Source organism: Sylvia atricapilla, chromosome 3 (assembly GCF_009819655.1).
Source record: "Sylvia atricapilla isolate bSylAtr1 chromosome 3, bSylAtr1.pri, whole genome shotgun sequence".
Classification (NCBI taxonomy): Eukaryota; Metazoa; Chordata; class Aves; order Passeriformes; family Sylviidae; genus Sylvia; species Sylvia atricapilla.
In genome coordinates, this window is record NC_089142.1 from 94,641,194 (window position 1) to 94,648,149 (window position 6,956).

Here is a 6,956-nt window from a genome sequence, read left to right on the forward strand (position 1 = left end):
CCTCACATAAGCACAGCTTCAGGCAGGTACTTTTCTATTCCAAAAAGTTCACTTAAGTGGTGAAAAAATGGTGCTCACCACTAAACCTCACTTTATTTTATGGGTTTCTTTTCCTGTTTTCTTGTCCAGTTTTTAAGCACACATCAGTTTACAAAAAATAATGACTGATAATATTAAAACCATATCTGAAATAATCAAAGCAATATTCAGGAAGCATTGCTGTGAATCTTCCAGATAATTCAGATAATTTTTTTTTTTTTTTTTTTTTTGAGTGGGGGGGGTTTGTGCAGAGAGGTGTTCTAAGATGGAAAAAATATACAGTGGCACAGCTGTTTCTAATGACATTGCAGCAACAAAAAGACCAATTACAATTATTAAAATAGTGCAGTTTTGCTTGTAGAAATGCATACATCTATTAAAGTTAATTTAGTGAGAGGAACTGTATTGGCTTCAGTTGGATTCTCAGCAAATGGGAATGAGCTTGCCTCAAAGCAGAGCTTTGTATGTCGCCTGAAAAAAAATCAGGTTTGTGTTATATTTTAAAAGTCCTAAGTAGCTGTGTCTAGCTATGCCACAGGTCCTTGTTATTGCTCTTGCTCATTGTTTTGTTACTCAGAGATCTAGGTTTGTGTGAGTTTCTTGAGCTCTCTGTGGTTTGCAGTGTAGATTTAAAGAGAAAAGAAGTACCATCATGATTGCTAAGACCTATCTTGTTTTTGAAGAAATCATTCTTTGGGCCCTGTTCCTGTAGAAACTTATTTTTGCCAAGAGTTTTCTTTTGGCCTGCAAGACCACATTTTAAATTAAAAGATGAGAATACTTGACTCCTCTGTGAATATTTAAAAGTTGTAAATAATGATTGTGATATAAAGAAAACTCGTATCCCTTATTTTAATGGTGGATGATTCATCTCTCTGTCAGTTTGATAAATTAACTCAGAGTATAAATATCTATTCTTATGTAATTGTAATGCTTTTTTTATTTCTCCCCCCTCTGCCCCATTTTCTACTCCCCAATTTCAGTAAATTTTTTAGCATTACAGGCTATTCAGCCTTTTGCCAAAGCCAATAGATCCAAGTCTCTTGCTTAATCCTCTCCTTTTCCCTTTTTTGAGGAGTGGATCTGGGACACTGTTGTTTGCTCTGTCACAGCAGATTGCTGCCAGTACTGACTGTGACTCCAGAAATATCAGCCAGCTCCCAGGGACTAAGTTTTATTCAAATCCTCATGCCCTGAGACCTCAGCCAGCTTTTACCTATCTTGAAGAGTAAGCAAGGGGAAAAAAATCACTGTTCAAGTACAAGGCATGTAACTGGCAGTAGCAAGTAACAACTTCCTGCTGCTAAAAATATTTTGCTGTATTTCATTTTCCTAGCATTAGCAAGTCAGCAGTCTGTCCTGAAAAACAGCATTTTAAATGGCACATGAAAACTCAGCTATTTGAAACAGTGAGTGAACAGCAGTTTTTTCCTGGTGCCCTAGGCTTCCTAATTACTGCAAATTAAATTGAAACAGGTGTGTTCAGAGGCAGCTGAGCTAACATTGCCTTGGCCCAACTTTAGTTGCAATCCTTGACAAGTGAAGTAGCAGCATTTTAGGGATAATGCATCACTTTTGCCCCATTTTCTCTTCTGCCTGAGCTTCTGTCAGGTGGCTTTTTGAACCACTAATGCAAGGTGGCAATTCATTTTGGTGACAAGTGCATTCACATGGGAAAGTGGCAGGTTTCTGGCAAAGTGGCTTTTAACAGGGTCAGAGAATAGCATAAAACAGTTGAAGGAATATCATAGAGGGAATAGGAAATATTACCAAACCCAGCTCTTTCAATTGTTTTTGAAATGTCAGTAGTTGCAAATACAGTGGATACAGGGTTTGGCTTAGTTTCCTTGATATAAATTGAGAAGCAATTACAAATGTCATGACATCCTTAGGAAATAGTAAGTCCCCAGTTTGCATCTATTTTCTTTCATCTTCTTGGCTTGTGAGTGAAATGCCAACTAATCAGGAGATGCATTGTGACATAAGACTGGAAATCTGTTACAACATATCTGAATCTAATTTCTGCTGGATTACCAGCTGAATTTAGATTCAGATATGTTGCAACAGAGTCCCAAATCTCAGAGGTTTTGAGGCCCCTTTTGGGATGTTGGTGAACTCAATAGTTTTCCTTCAGTCTGCAGGAAGTGAGGACAGTGGGACTCGCCCGTCCCTTTAGCTGAGGATGATGTGGCTCTGTGCCCCAGATGGTGCCAAGCTTACACAAACAGTTTGAAGTTTAGCCCAGAAAAATTTGGGTTGCTGGTTGGTATTGAGAAGCAGCCAGAGGCAATATTAGTCCTTGAAGACAGTGGGCGTGCTGTTAGATATCTAGTCAAATGAAAACCTTAATAGTCAAAATTAGCCCAGCTGCCTGACAACATGCTTCAGAAGGAATTCAAACAGTTCTTTGACTGACTGGATTCTTTTTTAACCTGGACCTTTTTTTACTACACTTCAAAAAAATTTTTTAATTTGAAACTGGAAATAAGTAAGGGTTTGTTTGCCCAAAGGGCATCTCTGCAATGCTTATGGCACGGCAGCTCCAGGACCTGCCCGTTGATTTTTGGGTAGAGTTTAAAGTGCTTTGTAGAGTTTTTAAGAATCAAAAAAACTTCCCTTTTGACTAAATGGTTGCCTGTTGTTGGGACTGACTTCCTGTACCAGGTGCCAGGGCATACAGGGCCCGAACTGGTATATCTTACCAGCTGAATTTAGATTCAGATGAAGAGAATGATAAAGAATGCAACCTTTCTGGTTCATCCCTAACGTTTCACTCCTGATCATACAAAAATGTTAAGGCGAAAGATGCCCCTCCCTTTTAAGAGCAGTCAACTTGAGGTGCTTTCCTTTTTTTTTTTTTTCTTTCATACATGAGCTTTGTCCTGTTTCTGTACTGTTTAAGATACAGTCCTGAACAGTATTTTGAGAAAGAGGTTTCAAAATTCAAGTGCCAAACCTGAATCTGTACTACTTACTACTTGAGCTACTGAAGATACGAGAACATAAACTAGAAAGAGGATGGCTCTGTCCTGCTCCAGAAGAGGCAGGAGCAATTAGTTGGCAATGCTGGTTTATGTTGTTACTGTAACTCTTTTGAGGTACTTTTTTCTTTCCTTTCAAAGTTAGATAAGAGTTTGGCTCTAAAGTGCAAACTTTTAATACTGTTTAAAAATGTAACTGGAATAACTGAGTAAGTCCATTCAGATTGATAGTATTTTCTTGGAGCTTGGTACTGTTTTGGTGAAATACATAATTCAGTAGGCAAAAGAAAACTCATTTAATAAAATCTTTAACTCTTGGGCTCAGTTAGTGTGTTCCATAGTGCTTCAGAAGTAAAGCACTAGTGTTTAGACCTTTTTTTTCTTTTTTCTGACATTACACATTTGTATTTCAGATGTTTGAAATTTGTGAGTAGATCTGTGAATTGCTGTGAATGTGGGTGTCTTCTGAGTAATTAATGTGCTGGTACAGATATATAAAGCCAGAGAACAAATATGAATAAGGCAGAAGTTGGTGGAACAATGTGTGAAGCCAGAAGTCATCGGTAACATAATTTTGACATTAAAGCAAGAAATTCTCAAATTAATCTCTTCTCATGTTAGGTCTTTCACTGCTTTTTAAGTAAATCATCTTTAAAGCCATTTAACAAGTCTCTACAGATGAAGTGAGCCAAGTGGGTGAAAGTAACGAGTATTTATAAAGATGAGATCCAGATGGCAGAACACGGAAATGGAAACCCAGTGGACAATGTTAGAACAAAATTTGTTAAGACATAGATGGAGGAAAGTGGGTATGAGTTTACTTTGCAGTTGACGCATGTTCTAGAACAGCTGGGAAGATTGTTTGGGAGATCATAGAAGAGAAACCTGTTCCATAAGTTTTCCAGCTTGACTCAACCTTCATTTGAGATGCAGCTGGTTAAGGGTGCTCTAGAGAAAGGAAATAACAATTACCAATTCAGTTTCCTACTTCTGTTTCTTTTCCAAACCTTCCACTGTGTGAAGCTGATATCACTACTCAGATGAGAAACTAGTGGCTCTATTTTCAATATCATATCTGTTCAAATGCTTCTCTGCGCACTGCACTGGAATTAGCACCCAGCTGTGCCTTGGGTGAGTTCTGTATTTACTGAACAGTTAGATTAAAAAGTCATAATTTAGAAGAGCCAGGGATGGGATTCCAGAAAGGCCTCTTATTCCCCATGGCACAGCACTGAGCCTGAGAACCGTAGCTAACCTGGTGTCATCAAGATAAGTTTTGTGAGCTTGAATGACAGAAATTCCACTCTTCTGTTAAGTGTATGAGGGCTGTAGGCACTGCCTTGGTGAGGAGGCACCTAAAATCTTCTGTGGGTTCAGTGTGTGAATATGCAGGATCCTTTAAAAATGCAAGGAAAAGTTGGTATCTCCTTTTTAAGTGCTTAAAACCAGTTATGTAGTGAGTGTTAAACATTACTCTTGAACCATTAATTGCTAATGACAAGGAAATTGTCATTTGTCATGATTCCAGAGAGCAAAGCCAATGAGGCTTTGTAACCTGTCTTAATACACATTGGAAATTGCCAAAATAGACCAGAGTGTACTTAGAACTTTTCCACCACTTCATAGGGCCAGTACTTCATGGTTGGTGGGTATTTTACCCTGGTTTCTTAAAAGTAGTGTTTTAAATTAAGTGCAATTTGAAGCAGTAATTATCTAATAGTCTGCAACTGAAGTTGACAGGTCATAGTTTGAATCAAAGAAGCCATCAAGATACTGTGTCATGTATATAGTAGAAAATCTATAAAATTATTACTTCTGCTGCTTCTTGACCTTTAAAATGCAGAAATGTATCAGACTACAAGCGTTACCTGCTGTCATAGTTGGTCTTAGAGAAAAAATGCTTTCTGGGTCACGTTTCAGCCAAATACTGCTATTCAAGCATGTGAACAACCTCTGCTGCCTTAGAGCCTATGGTTCCCACTGATGGATCTATGTAGAAAGCCTGGCTTCAAAGATGAAGTTTGTTCTGTTTGAGTTAGGAGGGTTGAAGGGGTGAAGTCCTTAATGTAGCCAAGGTCTTGTGAGAGGAAGCCAAAATAATTATGAGTCTTAAGTCACACTAGTATGCCAAATTGCAAAGACAGTGATTTAATGCTTCCAGAGTAGTAAGAATGGTGAGTGCTCAACAGTGCTCCCCCTTCCACAGCTTCCATTGCTAATCTCTAGTCATGTAAGGTATCTTTATATATCAGAATCTGTCTTTTGTGTTTGACTTTTTATGAAGTGGAAGTTGGGATAATTTGCAGGTTAATGCGATGCATGATATAGGCAACAAATTTCATCTACATTTAAAACAGAGCTTCCCTTTTGTCTTTGCACTCCAGAAACAGTAATGGCTGACTGATGACCTTCTGGGCAAGAACTATGGCATTTTCATCACTAGGATTTTTCCAAATACATGATAATTTAAATCAGGTTTAGCCAAAGACCCATTTTGGCTTAAGCTTTGAGCCTGCTATTTTCAGAGGAATTAATGTTTTTTAGTGTTTCCACTGAGCAGCTTACATTCTAAATTGGCTAAATAAATGGTCAGTGAGGAACTCCGGGTTCAGAAATGGAATTAGCCTTACTTTGGTTTGCAACAGAATATTTTTCAGTTAGGAGTTACAAGTGCCTGTCTGACTGCCCCCTTTCCTTTCCCACTGGTTTAGGAAGAGGGAAGAAGATTGTTTAGAAGTAGGTTCCCTTTCCTTTCAGGCAATCAGCCTGTGAAGAAACATTTAATTTCATAACACATCACATCAAATGTGCACTTGGAACCATGCAGGTTTTTGTACTATGGCCACCTCTTGTACAGAGTGGCATGGCATGCCATGTGCTAATTAACATAATTTCCTGAGAAATGAACTGGAGGGCAAATAAAGGATAGTGCTGCCTGTATTATTGATATATTGATATGGTTTTTTTTGGAAGCAGTGTGGCCTCTGCTTCTTTTTGTATTTATAATTTAGCATGAATCATATCCAGAAGTTAGAACTGTGTTGGTGAAAAGAATGGATATAAATATTAAAAGTGCCAGGGCAGATTTTGTGTATCAAAAACTGCAAAAAAGACAATTTGCAGAGATTTCAGTAAGAGCATCATTAAATCATCCTGGCTCCTTCTCAGTTGTTTTTTTTGAATGATGCTTCTCTAAGCAAAAATATAAACATGTGAAGCACTGAAGGTGACTTTCTTGGAAGAACTGGATTTTTTCCTCACTAAGGAAATATATTTTTTCTGAAGATGTCCAGTTGATTAATGGCAGACCGCATGGAACTGCTGAGTGAAATCCTCAAGATGTTTTAGTGTTTTTATAGCACAACTTGGTTGTCAATGTTTTTGTGTATATGAAAATGTTTGGCAGCTTTGTTGACCAGATAGGTGACAGTATGTGAATTTCACATTTTATATAAGGCCCTTGGTTTCATATCTGCAATTAGGGGTTTGATATTCAGTTGAAACAGTGATTAAGTGATTGCCTTCATAATTTCTGTAATGTCATAAGAAGGGAGAACCTTGAGTCATGTTCCACTCCACCAGCTCTGAATGTTTGATTTTCCTGAAGTCATTTCTAGACCCAGCAAGCTGTCAAGCCTGGAATTGCCTGTAGTCTTGCTGGCCTCAGCAGCTCTCCCCATGGCCCATGAAGGGACTTAAATCAGCTCTCCTGGTGATAAAAGCAAGTTCCATCCTCGTAGTAGGGAACCCCCTTACTATGTTGGCATGAGCAACACTGAGAAACCTACATATTGTATAAATTCTCTTCTTGAAGTACTACCAGTACTTTGGTTAAGCCACTGTAAAACTACTGGTATGCATTTGTTCATAGTTTGGAAAATACTGTTTTCATTACGGTAAACCAATATAAACATCAGCAATATTGCTATCAAACAA